Source organism: Hemiscyllium ocellatum, chromosome 29, assembly GCF_020745735.1.
Source record: "Hemiscyllium ocellatum isolate sHemOce1 chromosome 29, sHemOce1.pat.X.cur, whole genome shotgun sequence".
Lineage (NCBI taxonomy): Eukaryota > Metazoa > Chordata > Chondrichthyes > Orectolobiformes > Hemiscylliidae > Hemiscyllium > Hemiscyllium ocellatum.
This window is the reverse complement of record NC_083429.1, coordinates 51,417,905-51,434,150: the sequence shown is the minus strand read 5'-3', so window position 1 is coordinate 51,434,150 and position 16,246 is coordinate 51,417,905. Positions and strand designations below refer to the sequence as shown.

At 45.0% G+C, this 16,246-nt stretch overlaps 1 protein-coding gene across 9 annotated transcripts in view; it reads left to right on the top strand.

Moving 5' to 3' along the window:
* The window catches only part of LOC132829706 (pleckstrin homology-like domain family B member 1), a 377,428-nt gene that overhangs the window by 146,179 nt on the left and 215,003 nt on the right, over positions 1-16,246 (top strand). The gene's annotated exons all lie outside the window — the stretch shown is intronic.

Genomic DNA, 16,246 nt, shown 5'->3' with positions numbered 1-16,246 from the left:
TACCATCACTACACTGGAGGGGGGAACGTGAACCCCCAAACCTCTGAAGTTAGAATTAGAATTAGGTTCATCACCACGTGTATTCGAGTTACGAAAGTACGGGAGTACAGTGAAAAGTGTACAATGTTGCCAACACATTGCTCCATCTAATGGTACAAAGAACCTAGGTACAAATATTAGGTACCAAAAGATAGAGAAAATATAGAAAAAAGTTACACTACATTACAAGTATACATAGTATAATAGACAATGACATTAGGTGCAGGAGTAGGTCATTCGGCCCTTCGAGCCTGCACCACCATTCATTATGATCATGGCTGATCACCCACAGTCAGTATTCCTTGGATGCTGCCTAACCTGCTGTGCTTTAACCAGCAACACATTTTCAACTGTGATCTCCAGCATCTGCAGACCTCATTTTTCACCCACAATCAGTATCCTGTTCCTGCCTTATCCCCATAACCCTTGATTCCACTATTTTTAAGAGCTCTATCCATCTCTTTCTTGAAAGTATCTAGAGACTGGGCCTCCACTGCCTTCTGGGGCAGAGCTTTCCATACAGCCACCACTCTCTGGGTGACGACGTTTCTCCTCAACTCTGTTCTAAATGGCCTACCCCTTATTTTTAAACTGTGTCCTCTGGTTCAGGACTCACCCATCAGTGGAAACATGCTTCCTGCCTCCAGAGTGTCCAATCCTTTAATAATCTTATACATCCCAATCAGATCCCCTCTCATCCTTCTGAACTCAAGGGTATACAAGCCCAGTCACTCCAATCTTTCAACATATGATAGTCCCACCATTCCAGAAATTGACCTCGTGAACCTATGCTGCACTCCCCCAACAGCCAGAATGTCCTTCCTCAAATTTGGAGACCAAAACTGCATACAGTACTCCAGGTGCGATCTCACCAGGGCCCTGTACAGCTGCAGAAGGACCTCTTTACTTCTATACTCAATTCCTCTTGCTATGAAGGCCAGCATGCCACTACCTTTCTTCACTACCTGCTGTACCTGCATGCTTGCTTTCATTGACTCATGTACAAGAACACCTAGATCTCGTTGTACTGCCCCTTTACCTAACTTGGCTCTATTTAGATAGTAATCTGCTTTCCTGTTCTTGCCACCAAAGTGGATAACCATACATTTGTCATGCAACCGTTCACTCACCTGGACTGTCCAAGTCACCCTGTATTCTTATAACATCCTCCTCCCCTTTCACCCTGCCACCCAGCTTTGTGTCATCAGCAGATTTGCTAATATTACTTTTCATGCCTTCATCTATATCATTAATGTGTATTGTAAACAGCTGCGGTCCCAGTACTGAACCTTGTGGTACCCCAGTGGTCACCACCTGCTATTCCGAAAGGGATGTTAGGAAAGGATATGTTAGGAAAATAAGAAATAAAGCTAAAAAGATAGACATTACAGTCGATCTATAAAGGCTTCCACATGGTCTGACTGCACTCCAGCGATTCCCAACGAGAAGCCAGCTTCACTCGGTGCTGCTGGTCAATGTCCCCTGTCCACTCCACACCACTCCCATCCCCCACTCCACTCCAGACCACCCCCATTCCGTTTGGTGCTTCAGGCCACTCCCTCTCACTGTAAGTAAAAAATGAGGTCTGCAGATGCTGGAGATCACAGCTGCAAATGTGTTGCTGGTCAAAGCACAGCAGGTTAGGCAGCATCTCAGGAATAGAGAATTCCCTGCCAGGCCACACCCTCTCACTGCCAGGCCACACCCTCTCACCTCCAGACCGTTCCCTCTCACCACCAGGCCACACCCTCTTACCTGCAGGCCACACTCGCTCACCTCCAGGACACTCCCTCTCATCTCCAGGCCACACCTACTCAGCTCCAGGCCATTCCCACTCACCTCCAGGCAGCTCCCTCTCACCTCTAGGCCACGCCCTCTCAGTTCCAGGCCACTCCTGCTCAGCTCCAGGCCATTCCCTCTCAATTCCAGGCCATTCCCTCTCAGCTCCAGGCCTGTAGGCAGAAGAGGAGTAAGACAGAAGAGAATAAAAAAAGAGAAAAAAAGAAAAGGAACAGACAGAGTGGTGGAGCTTTGGCTAGAGTGTCCTACTCTGCCACCATCTTGGATTTATAACACTCCTACAGCCATCTTGGATGTAGAAATGAGAAATCACTCCGCTGTGCTACTGCTGACACATGGCTGTAGAAAAGGGGGAGAAATTAGTGACAGTGGAGGGTTGAAAGAAAAAAAAACCCAAAAAACTAGAACCTAGATGGTGGAGTTTGTGTGAATGCTGCAGTTCATTATTGTCAGAACATTTTGGGTTGGTTTGTGGAGCAAAGAGCTCTTTAATTTTGAAAACTCTCTGAGCGGATACTCCGAGCACTCGGTTGACTGGATTTGGTTTCCACCCTTTCAGCCTTCTCCAGGGCCCAGCAATTTTACAGCACGGACTGAACACGGACGGGCAGTGTTTGTCTAACACACGCTTTCCGGCTAATCTGCATCAGTGCTGCTCCACTGGGCTGGGGGGAATATTTATTAGTGTCCCTCATGATTGCAACATCCCTCCCCCACCCACCCCCTCACCACTACTTTATCTGCTAGCCCTTTGTGGCCTGGGAATCACAGATATGGCCCATGGTAATTAGAGCAATAAGGTTAACCAGGCATCGGTGTCCCTGAAAGGACCATACGACTGATTGTTAATCAGTGACTGACAGTATCTACAACAGATCTCAAACTGTCTTCAGAAACCAGCAGGGTCTCCCACAATTCCCAGGATCAATTATCCTTACAAAGCCACAGGAAATAGTTTGCAGGGTTTTGAGCAATAATGTTTGGTTACAAAACGTAGGGGAAGTGCCCGCAGATATGGAGGATTGCGGAGTTTGACACAGACTCTCTGTGATTTCCTCGGATTGACAATTGTGCTTACTGTTGAGGCTGTCTGTGTCTAATTGAAAGTAAGAAAGGCCTTGCATTCACATAGCACCCCTCACAGATTTTGGTCCATCCTGCCTTGTTTTACAGGCTGTAAAATGTTTTTGAAGTGTAATTACTTCTTAATGTTCGGGCAATTTTGTACAATCATACAAATTAAGAGCAGGAATAGGTCACTCAGCCCCTTGAGAATGCTCTGTCATTCAATGAGATCATGGCTGATCTGATTACACCATATTCCACCTCCCTCCCCCCACCCCTTTATCCACAATAGCATTTCACTCTCTCATTGAACAACTATCTCTCCATCTCAACCTACAAATATGCAAAGATTCTGCTCCCACACCTTTTGAGAGAGTTCCAAAGACTATCCTCCCAGAGAATAGAAATCTCCTCATCTCCGTCTTAAGTAGGATGACCCCCCCCTCATTCCGAAGCAGTGGTCCCTAGTTCCAGATTCTACCTCAAGAGGAAACAACCTTTCCATATCACTGGCCAGATAATCGGGTTTTTAATGATGTTCCTGGAAGGAAGAAAACATCAAGCTGTGTGTGAAAGCAAACTTCCCTGCTGTTCTTCAAAAAAATACTGCACAATGTTCCACCCTAAAAAGGCATTTGGCAGGCTTGCCTTCATTGCTCAGACCTTTGAGTACAGGAGTTGGGGTGTCATGTTGAGGTTGTACAGGATGCTGGTGAGGCCTCCTCTGGAGTACAGTGTGCAGGTCTGGTCACCATGTTAAAAGGAAGGGCATTGTTATTAAACTGGAGAGGGTTCAGAAGAGATTTACCAGGATGTTGCCAGGAATGAAAGGTTTGAGTTATAAAGAAATGCTGAATAGGCTGGGACTTTTTTCCCTGGTGCGTAGGAAGTTGAGAGACGACCCGATGCAAGTTTATAAAATCATGAGGAGTGTAGATAGGGTTAATGGTAACTGTCTTTTCCATAGGATGGGGGATTTCAAGTCTCGGGGGCAGATTTTTAAGGGACAGGAGAGAGTTTTAAAGCAGTAATGAGGGGAAAAGATTTTACACAGAGGGTTTACAAGAATCATCCCAGGGATGACTGGGTGGCATGGTGGCTCAGTGGAACCCAGGGACCTGGTTCGATTCCCTCCTCGGGCGACTGTCTGTGTGGAGTTTGCACATTCTCCCCGTGTCTGCGTGGGTTTCCTCCGGGAGCTCCAGTTTCCTCCCACAGTCCAAAGATGTGCAGGTTAAGTGAATTGGCCATAGCGTTAGGTGCATTAGTCAAGGGTAAATATAGCATATGGGAATGGGTCTGGGTAGGTTACTCTTCAGTGGGTCAGAGTGAACTTGTTGGATCAAAGGGCCTATTTCCATACTGTAGGTACTCTAATCATGAAAGACTTGTCATAACAGGAGCTTGGCATGGAGAAGACATTTTCACTGATTGGAGAGACTTGGTTCTGAGGGCATAGCCTCAGAGTGAAGGGACAACCCTTTAGAACTGAGATGAGGAGGAATCTGTGGGACTCATTGATGCAGAGGGCTATGGAGGCCAAGTCATTGAGTGTCTTCATGAGAAAGATAGATAGGTTCTTGATTAGTTTGGGGATCAAAGGTTTCAAAAGCAGGAAAATGGGGATGAACACATCAGCAATGATCGAAAGGTGGAACAGACTTGACCAGCTGGATGACCCAGTTCTGCTTCTGTAGCTTGTGTTCATATAAACTGTAATATGTACTGAGTTATAACTTGAGCCTGATGTCACATAAGAGCCCATTATGTTAGCATCGCCAATGTTGTTTGCCCAGCCTTAAGAGTCAAGCACATTGCTGTGGGTCTGGAGTCACAGGTAGGTCAGAGCAGGTGAGGATTTAATTCCCTGAAGGACATTAGTAACCCAGATGGGATTTTCCTCTGACAATCAAAACTGGTTGCACAGTCACTATCAGATCATTAATTATTCATCTGTTATGGAGGGATTCAAAGCCTGCTACCCCAGCTCATTACAGGGGTCTCTGGATTAATACTCTAGTGATAATACCACTAGGCTATTGCCTCCCAGTGCGTAGCAAACATTTCCTCTTTATCAAGTGCATGACTTTCTTCATGTAGACGTCCCTCCCCAGTTAGCAATGGTAATATTGACTGCTGCCAACTCAAATCTACCCAAGGCATTCCAGATGGTTCCATCAGAAACAAGAGTGCCCTGACATCACGTTATGAGGTGTGGTGTCAGAGTGCATACCTGTGAGGTCCCTCTGGCCATGTTACTGCATTAACAATGCAATATAAATGCATGTTGTTGTTGAATTGGTTAATGATTTTCATCGTGACCCAGTTGGTGATGAGCTGGAGATCATGTTGCATCAAGAGAATTCTCACCTGAAACGATCTGTTTGTGGTGACGCAGAATGGAAGGAAGGAAGCAGTTACATTGGAGACAAAACATTGCGGGGGGGGGGGGGGTGGGTCAGTGTCACAACATGTCTCTGTCAGCTGGGTGACAGCTGTGTTACTGCACCAGCCAATGAATCATTTACTGCACGTCAAAGTGAGAGATAGAACTGGTTTAGTTTCTGGCATCTTTAAATGACAGAAAGGACTTGCATTTATAAAGACTTGTGATATCCCAAATACATCACAGCTAATTAATTCTCCATTTAAATGTGGTCATCAGTTTGTACACAGCATGATCCCATGAATGTGCTGGTTACCAGATCATCTCTTTTAGCAAGTTTAGTAGAAGAACAAATATTAAGTAGACTCTTGGAAGAACTTCCATATCCCTCCTTCAGTTGTCCTGCGAAATCTTTTATGCCCACATCAGAGAACAGATGATGTCTCAAATTAAAATTAGTACTTTTAGTAAGTAGTAGTAATAAATAATTTAAAATTCATTATTCATCTGAAGGCAGTACCTCTGAGAGTGCAGCACTGCAGTGTGGGTACATCAGCCTGGGATTACTCATCCAGCCTGTTTTGGAGCAGCACTGTGAAAGCTTGTGATTTCAAACAAACCTGCTGGACTATAACCTGGTGTCATATGACCTTTGACCTTGTCCACCCCAGTCCAACGCCAGCACCCCCACACTATGGAGACATAGGGTATGTTGAGCCCACACTAACATTCAGAATGATCATGACTGTGTTTCTCCCTCACCTTACCTTCCTTCACCATCACTACATCCTGTAGTGCCTTCAGTGTTCTCAAACCTCTGAATATATTTAATACCAAGCTCCTCCAGCTCTCTGTTATCACATGTCTAGGAATGACAGATACTGGCCTAAGATCTTTCATTTCTGTCTCTGTGACATTGCCAAGGTGATGCCTCCAAGCTAAATAACTCCAACATTGACTTTGGAATCTGTGGACAAGTTCTCTCAAAGTTTAATGCTTCTTTTTAAAGTTGGATACAATGCAAGAAACTTAAACCATGTCCAAACCAGCCCTTAACCATGTGCCTCGTTGCAGGTCCCATTTGCACACTCACCTCTGTCCTCCTTTCTCATTTTTCTCTCTTTTTCTCCAAATATCGACATTATCCCATTTATTTCCCTCTGATTTATTTCTCCAGTGGAACAGTAAACCGAGAATAAACTGTTTAACGGCTTGGAATAATGCATTCTACCAATCACAGATTCAGAAGAATTGTTACAGTATAAAGGGAGGCCATTTGGCCCATTATGTTTGCGCTGAATCTCCCAGCATGCATTTCATTAAAGTGCCATCCTCCTGCTGTCTCACCCCCGCCCTGCCCATTTTCCCTCAAAAAGAACCCTTTTGAATTCTTCATTTGAACCCTTCTCCACCATGAGCTGGGGCAGCACATTCCAGACCCAAACCATGCGCTGGGCGAAAAAGATTCTCTCATATCACTCGCTTTCTTTTACAACTCACTTTAAATAAATTAATTGAAGCTTTATTATAATGTAACCTCTATTTGCAAGGTCTCCTCCTTGGAAGTCTGACGCAGAATATTAAATCGTTGAATGATGTGGCAGAGTAGGAGGCTATTTGGCCCATCATCCTGTTGCTGGCTCTTTGATGCCAAAGCATGATCTCACCTCCTTTTACCACTCCTTGGCATACATTATCATTTCCAGGATTTATGATATTTCCTTATAAAGTTATGGTTGAATCTGTTTCCCTCATCCATTCCGTTAACGTTCCATGTCAAAACAACTTGTAAAAAGATGATTTCTCTTATCATTACTGGTCCCTTTGCCAATTATTTATAATTTAAAATCATTGGTTGTTGATTTTTCTGGGACCAATTCCTCCTTATTTTATAAAAACCTCTTGATTTTAAATCACTTTGATCAAATTTCCTCTTAAACTTCCCTTCTCTAAGAAGAGCAACCTCATTTCCTCCACGTTTGTCTTTATTTGGTCATGAGGTGGAGGCAGCATTTGGTTAGGCCAGCATTAATCCTGCAGTTAAGAGTCACATGTTGGCAAGACTGGGTAAGGATGGCAGATTTCCTTCCGTAAAGGACATTAGTGAACCAAATGGGTTTTTTCCAATAATGGTTATCATGGGCACCATTACTCAATTTGAAATGCTATTAATTCAATTTAAATTCTACCAGTTACTGTGGTGGGATATGGACCCTTATCTAGGAGCCCAGTTGGTCGCTGGATCACTAGTACAATGATATTACCAGCGATAAGGCTAACTTCTCTCCTACCTTTTAGAAATGCTTCCAGCCTTGAATGTATTCAGCAGTGAGCATCCACAACTTCCTGGGGCAGAGAATTTCAAACAGCCTCCTTTTTTCCTTCACTTGCTTACAGGATGTAGGTGTCACATTTATTGCTTGTCCCTAGTTGCCATTGAGAAGGTGGTGAAAATGTGTTGCTGGAAAAGCGCAGCAGGTCAGGCAGCATCCAAAGAGCAGGAGAATCGATGTTTTGGGCATGAGCCCTTCTTCAGGCTCATGCCCGAAACGTCGATTCTCCTGCTCTTTGGATGCTGCCTGTCCTGCTGCGCTTTTCCAGCAACACATTTTCAGCTCTGATCTCCAGCGTCTGCAGTCCTCACTTTCTCCTCCATTGAGAAGGTGGTGGTGAGCTGTCTTCTTGAACCCGTCCACCTGCTGTGGATTGACCCTTAGGGAGGGAATTCCAGGATTCTGACCCAGCGACAGTGAAGGAACGGCGATATGTTTCCAAGTCTGGATGGTGAGTGACGTGGAGGGGGTGCTGTTCCCATGTATCTGCTGCCCTTGTCCTTCGGGCCGGAAGAGATTGCGAGTTTAGAAGGTGCTTTCTCAGGATTATGACAGAATTTCTGCTGTGCATCTTATAGAGAGAGTACACTGCTGCTAAGTAGTAGCGGTGGAGGGATTGGATGTTTATCATTTTGGTGCCAATCAAGTGGGCCACTTTGTCCTGGATGGTGTCAAGCTTCTTGAGCATTGTTGGAGCTGCACTCACCCCGACAAGTGGAGAGTATTCTAGCACACCGCTGACCTGTGCCTTGTAGATGGTGGACAGGCTTGGTGAAGGTGCTGTATAAGGAGCCTTGGTGAATTTCTGCAGAGCATCGTGTAGATAATACACATTGTTGCAGCTGAGTGTCGGCAGTGGAGGAAGTGAATGTTTGTGGATGTGGTATCATCCAGAAGCAAAAGAACATCTCTCCATCCCCACTGTCCTATGACTATGACACTATGACTCTTAGTGACTATTTGTGCCAGTCTCTGTGGGGATGTGGGAAGTGGAAACATTCCCTCAGCACCTCCTCTGTCAAGTTCTTCTAAGAATTTTACATGAGATCATTGCATTGAGATGGCCTCATTTAGTTGTATTCTGAGAATATCAACTCATCCTACCCAACCTCATCTCATTGGTTCACCCTCTTGTCCCAGGAATCAGTGTGAGGAACCTTCATTGCAGCGTCCTCTAAGACACATAGTATTGGAAAGCCTGGGTTCAATCCCCACTTGCTCTGAAGGTGTGTCATTATACATCTGAACAGATTCAAAATATCCGTACTTAGTGGGGACTGTATCAAATCAAAGTGTTTAAAAAGCCAGTGGGATTGGACTGGGTACCAGCAGAGAAAGTATTGAAAGGGGAGTTCACAACCAGTGGGCATAATCTTACAATTAGAGCTACACCACTCAGAAGTGATTTCAGAACAGACCACCCTGTGGGGCTGAATGGTCTCTTCCTGTTCCTAAATGTTTTTGAATAAAGCAGCTACATTAAACTTAACTTTGGGGGGAGCAGCTAATGATAACAATGTGACGGTTACTGGAAACAGGAGTGGATTTGGAAATCTGAGTTCAATCTTCTGAATAAAAATGCACACATAGATTCTCAAATTCAAATCCTGAATTCTGTCTTTACTGAACCAATCACTTATGCACCACATGTTTTTATCGGTGTGAAATGTTCCCCTTACACCGGGGGTTAATCCCTGACAACACATCTCACAGGGTCAAATCTAACAGACTGAAATGTCCAATGAGAACTTGGTGATTTCATCACACAATCTCAGTTCTAACAGTGGAGTCTGTGTAATTACTGCTCAAGGCCACACTGCCAACAGTAACTAATGTGGAGCCATGGTTTTCTGCCTGACATTACCGAGGGCCGAGGAGCGAAAGATGCAGATCGGAGTTGACAGACTGAGGACAAAGGCATTGATTTCGGAGCCGCTTTCGGCGTTGTGTTCTACACTGACTATTAAGCAAGTCCGGTGACCTCCACTTCTCAAAATTTGGGTTGCCAACTCTGCAAGGTCGCCTTGGAGTCTCTGAAGGTTAAAGGTTACTCTCCAGGGTGGCCCTGTGAACAAACTTCCTGGACTTAAGTTTGTGTGTTAAAAAGAACCCATCAATTAAATGTCCTTTGAAGGCTGTTGGTTATTAATTATATCAATATTGTAAATTGCGAAATAATGGCTGTCAGGAAGATCATGTGATGAAGCCTCCAGGAATACATCTGATCGAGCTTAAAGCGCTCTGTAATTTTTTTTTGCCGTTAGCTCAGTTAGTGTTCTGAGAAAGTCTTTTCAAATTAAGTCCATGCACTCAGAGAAGTCACCTTCAGAGGGTCTCTCCATTAAGTGAAGAGATATTCTACTTTAAATCTGTAACTTGTCTCGCAGAGTGAGTGGACGCTGACCAATTCCAGGGAGTGAATCCCCTGGTTCTGGAAGAATATCTGGAGTTCTGGCACTCAGGGAATAGAGCTATATGTTTGATTGAGTTAGCCAACTCTGTTGATCTTGCACATTCTTGAACGCCATGAGTGATTCCTGATAATCTCCCAAACTCCAGGGATAGAGAACGAAAAAGAGAAAGCCAGCGACAGAGGTAAAGAACACAAGCCAAAGAGGTGGAGAGACATACGGACTGAATAAAAAAGATTGGAGGGAAGAAATGGATGGACAGATGAAAGTAGTAAACATTCAGAACGGGCTTGTATTGGCAAATGAATTTCGGTGATTAGTAAAGATGAGGGACTGCAGCTTTCTGACTGAAATAAGGAAGTTAAATGTTATGTAACTAACCATTGAGGGTAAGGGAAACCTGTACAAATATACCACCCACTAACAGTGATGGTGCTGGTCAGATATCGAGAGAGACAACATTAGAGCAGAGGAGCCTGATGGCTAACTCTGACTGAGGTGTAGAAAGTTCTGAAGAGTAAAGACAGGGTAGGTAGGGAGAAACATGTTCCTTTCATGGAGAGGTCAATAACAAGGGCGTACGACTTTAAGGGAAGGAGCAGGAGGCTTAGAGGGGGCCTGAGAAAAACGTTCTCACCTGTGGGGTGTTGGACATTTGGAACTCACTGTCTAAAGGGGTGGTAGAGGCAGGAATGGTCAAAACATTGAAGGGATATTTAGATGAGCATTTGAAAGGCCTTTGTATACAAGGCTATGGGCCAGATGCTGGAAAATGGGATGAGAATAGTTGGATGTTTTATGACTAGCACAGACATGATGGGCTGAAGGGTCTTTTTCTATGCTGCATAAAACTGTAGGAGTCTAATAAGGCCAAGACAGAAGCAAGTCAGTCTCTAGGACTTATTTCTAGGTTCAAGTAAAATTGAACCTTTGTTAGTTCAGACTGGACTACAGTGTGCAGTTTGTATGTTAGTATCTACTAGACTGTGTCGATGGATGTTAAATGCCTCATAGCTGAAAGTAATGAGTTAAATAGGTGTTGGCTGGTGGTTTGGTAATGATGCTTAGATGTGTATATAAGGAAAAGCCAGTCAGTGTGAAGGGTGGTTGATTATAGTAGAGAGGTCGGCTCTGTGATAAGCAATAAACAGCCTGTAATGGAGTTTAATGTATTGTTCACAGATAGGCTTAGAGGATCTCTGTCATTGGTTATTATATTGTAAAAGGATACAGAAGACTACATTAAAAAATTGTCAAAGACATTTAGATAGGTACATGAATAGGAAAGATTTGGAGAGAATGATAGAATCCCTACAGTGTGGAAACAGGCCCTTTGGCCCAACCAGTCCACACCGACCCTCCGAAGAGTAACCCAAACCAGTTCTGCTACTACTCTGCATTTACCCCTGACTAATGCACCTAACCTACACATCCCTGAACACTGTGGGCAATTTAGCATGGCCCATCCACCCTAACCTGCACATCTTTGGACTATGGGAGAAAACCCGAGAACCCCACACAGATACGGGGTGAATGTGTAAACCACACAGACAGTCACCCAAGGCTGGATTTGAACCTAGGCTCCTGGTGCTGTGAGGCAGCAGTGCTAACCACTGACCCACCGTGCCATCCCAAGAGGTAAAGGCCAACTGAAGGCAAGTGGGACTAGTTTATAATCATAGAATCTCTACAGCATGAGAGCCGGCCAATTTGCCCATTGAGTCCACAGCAAACCTCCAAAAGGCATTCCACCACCCACCTTGTATTTCCCATGGCTAATCCATCTAGCCTGCACATCACTAAACACTATGGACAATTTTTAAACATGGCCGATCCACCCTAACCTGCACATCTTGGCTGTGGGAGGAAACTAGAGCAACTGGAAGAAACCCCACACAGCCACAGAGAGAACGTGCAAATTCCACACTGACAGTCACCCAAAGCAGGGATTGAACCCCAGTCCCTGGTGCCCAGTACGAGCCACCGTGCCACCCTCCTGGTTTAGTTTGGCAAAACTTGGTTGGCATGTATGAGATGGACCAAGAGGTCTGTTTCCATGCCGTACGGCTCTGTGACCCGTGGGCAGGATGCAGGGATTTCCCAGGATGAAACGGAATGCCATGTTTGACCTGTCAGGAAGCAGTGACAAGGTGGCTCTGTTTTCACAGGTCTTCATCATGCTGGGGTGTTTTAACAGAGTGGATTCAAAGAGAGTGCTCTTACTTGTGGGAAAGAGAAAAACTGGAGGCCATCAGTACAAGACAGACACCAACAAATACAATCAGGAACTGAAAAGGAATTGTGAGAGTAGTGGGAATGTGGAGGTCACTTCCAGAGGGAAGGGGAGGCGCAGGTATTTTTGAAATGGATGAACATGAGGGAGAAAGGAATGGGTTGCTGGTGAGATTCACTGATGGTGGTTGGGGAAGTGCCTGAGGAGCATAAATATTAGCATCGGCCAGTTGGGCTGAATGGCCAGATACTGTGTCTGTCTACAACGGTGTGATTGGTGTTTGTGGGGCTGCACAATCAGGAGGGTTAGCCCCTTCAGGAGAGAAGTGGGGAAGGAAGCTGGAAGGAAGGGTGTTTACCATGTCACAGGATGTGGCTGGGACAAGGGAGATTCCAGCAAAAGCTGTCTTGTGGAGACTTATGGCAGCAGATAGGTCACTCATGAATGACGTTTGGAGCCATAAATAAAATGTGTTATTAAAATATAATGGGCAGGACAGTTGTGGGCTGAACCCTTGATAATTTGAGGTTGCTCATGCACATGCTATTTTGGCGAATTGCAGATCCCTCGTTATCTTCTGTTTAATCCAAACGTATAATGAAATGGAGGCAGTCATTTTAACAAAAAGTAAAAATACTCTGGACAGCTGACGGCTTGGATCTATGCTGCACCCAGTCCACAGTTAAAGCTGATTTTTGTCCATTCCAAAAACTCTGGAGCCGGGAGAGGGGGAGAGGGGTGCAGAAGTCACAAGAAGATGAGAATTACGTCTCCACTGCATATTCCCATTGAAACCTTCACCCCGTCTCATCTGCAAGGCCAGAGGTGTTTTGGGGGAAATATTCTTGCAGCAAAGGGGGTGCTGGGTTGGGTTGTGGTTTTTGGTGGAGGATTTTGGAATGGTGATGGAATAGATGCAGGACAGCTATGCTCACTAACGTTGAGAGGGAATATAAGAATGAGCGAGTCACCTAGAAATCCGATACGGAATCACATAGAAACCTCACTGAGTGATGAGAATGTGGAGCGTGATCCCACAGGATGGTTGAGACATACAGTGGATGTACATTTGAGAGGAAGCTCATGAGGGAGAAAGCAGTAATGATAGGATGGGATAACCTGGGGTTGGCTTTGTGAGCATTACAAACACTAGCATGGACCAATTGGGCCGAATAGTCTACTTCTATATCTGTTTGTCAGTGAGTGAGCAGCAGTAAGAGGTGACAGAAAGCCATGCAGGATGTTCTGCAGACATTATTCGAGGAGAGAGGAGAGAGGCAATGCCGAGGATGGGAGTGGTTTAGGGAGCGTGTTCATGACTGGAACAGACAGAAACCCAGAGACAGCCGCAAAGGGAGGTAACCTGTCAGTTTTAAATTAAAGAGGCTCTTTTGAAGTCTGTTATTTCTAAAATGATGTGTCTTTTCACAGATGAAGCTTTGCATTAAAAACTGTCCTAAGTCTCAATGTTCTGTGCAGAGTTCCAGAGCAGATTGAAGCCTGTGGGTCCGGTCCCTCCATATGTACAAAGTTAAAAATCACACAACACCAGGTTATAGTCCAACAGGTTTAATTGGAAGCACACTAGCTTTCGGAGCGACGCTGCTTCATCAGGTGGTTGTGGAGGGCTCGATCCTAACACAGAATTTGGAATTTATAAACTGTATTCTAACAAATGAAAGGTTTAACAGTCGATCAATTTTTCAATGTATAATTTCAGTTACATCACACTGCAAATTTTTGCTATAAATTCTGTGTTACGATCGAACCCTCTACTACCACCTGATGAAGGAGCGTCGCTCCGAAAGCTAGTGCTTCCAATTAAACCTGTTGGACTATAACCTGGTGTTGTGTGATTTTTAACTGTGTACACCCCAGTCCAACACCGGCATCTCCAAATTATGTTAACAGTAACCAGGTGAACACAGCTTACCGAATCACTCCAACCATGTTCACATTCAGTCAGCTTAAGCACGTGCTTTTGTTGTGTGTTTGCTTGTTGTACTGAAACCCACTGGACACATACCTTCCTTCAATTTATTGCTTTCTTGCTAAGGTTAATTTTTAACTGTTCCATTGCTGACCATCGAAACATTGAAAATAGGAACAGGAGTAGGCCATTTAGCCCTTTGAGCCTGCTCCCCCACTCGGTAGGATCACAATTGATCGTTCAACTCAGTCCCCTGTTCCTGCTTTTTCCCCAGACCCTTTGATCCCTTTGGCCAGAAGGAATATATCTAACCCTTTCTTGGAAAACATTCAATCTTTTGTCCTTAATCACTTTCCGTGGTAGAGAATTCCACAGGCTCCCCACTCTCTGGATGGAGACATTTCTCCTCATTCTCCTTCTCAGCTGAAGCTGTGAAATTCCTGAACCTTTCCAGCTGCCTGTCCTCAATCCAGACTGACCTCTTTAATTCAGCTATTGGCCACTTTGAAAGACTAGTGTTGTGACTTGGGTCGAAAAGTGTGGTGCTGGAAAAGCACAGCAGGTCAGGCAGCATCCGAGGAGCAGGAGAGTCAACGTTTTGGGCATAAGCCCTTCATCAGGAATGTTGGGGGGGATGGGAGCTGAGAGATAAATAAGAGCTTGGGGTGGGAGTTGGGGGGTAGATAGCTGAGAAGGCAATAGGTAGATGCAGGTGGGGGTCGGAGGGGAGGGTGGAGTGGATAGATGGGAAGGTCAACGTTTGTTCAGTAACTTCTCGTATGTTTCGCTTTGGGGTAAAGGGGCTAAATAATTGCAAGCTATTTCTCCATCCGATTGGCCTTGAGGGTCGGAGGGTTATTGGGCGTGGTGCTGGGGATACAGAGTCCACCTTGGCCAAGGCACACCAGAAATGGCGATGTCTCGACCCATAATTCTCTTGCTCAATGTGGATCACATTGTCTCTTCCCAGATGTTGTGTTTTCAAGTTGTCCCACTCCAGGACTTGAGCAGGGATGTCCGGGCTGACACTCCAGTGCAGTACTGAGGGAATGCTGCCCTGCCAGAGGTGGCGTTTTTCACCAGTGCCCTGTCTGCTCTCCAGGGGGTGTATGTCTTCCATGACACCAGTTGGAAGAAGAGCAAGGATTTCTCCCTGGTATCCCAGATAATATTTATCCCTCAAGCAGCATTGACAACAGGTTGTCTGATGGTTTGCCACGATGACTGGTTTCAGGAACTTTCTGTGAGCATTGCACAGTGACCACACTTCAACGGTGGGCTGTCGAGAACTTGGGATTCCCTGAGATCATGTCAGGTGCTCGGTTATTGCAAATTCCATTCCTCCTTTGATCCTCCTTTCATTCATTCCAAAGTTGGCAAATCAGGAAGATATCCTGATCCTCAAATCTTTTTCCTGGCCTTTCCTCCTTGATCCTTTTGCTACAATCTATAAATGTTTTTAAAAGGGATGGAGCCAAATATTAAAGCAATTTTACTGACGACAGGCAAGGTTTGAGTAATGGGATTAAGCTGGAGGGTTCTTATAGAACTCCTGAAGAAGGGCTCATGCCCGAAACATTGATTCTCCTGCTCCTCGGATGCTGCCTGACCTGATGCGCTTTTCCAGCAACACATTTTCAGCTCTGATCTCCAGCATCTGCAGTCCTCACTTTCTCTTAAGAATATAGAAACTTGGTACTTGAATAAGGGACTGAATGGCCTTTTTAACTGTAAAATTCAATGATTGCACTGTTTTTAATCCCACCATTTAAGGAGGAGAGAGAGACAAAGAGAATTTGATATTTCCTTTGTGAATGGCATAAAGAATTTTGGGATAATGTGGTTAGCAGGCATTGAGCCAGATGGTCAGCCATGATTGTAGTAAATGGGCTAAATGGCTGAATCCATAAGACTTTAAGATGTGGGAGCAGGCGTAGGCCATTCAGCCCATCGAGACTACTCCGAAATGAGGAGCAACCTTTTAGCACGGGGGCAGTTTGTACATGGAATGACCTGTCAGAGGAAGTGGTAGATGCAGGTACAGATCCA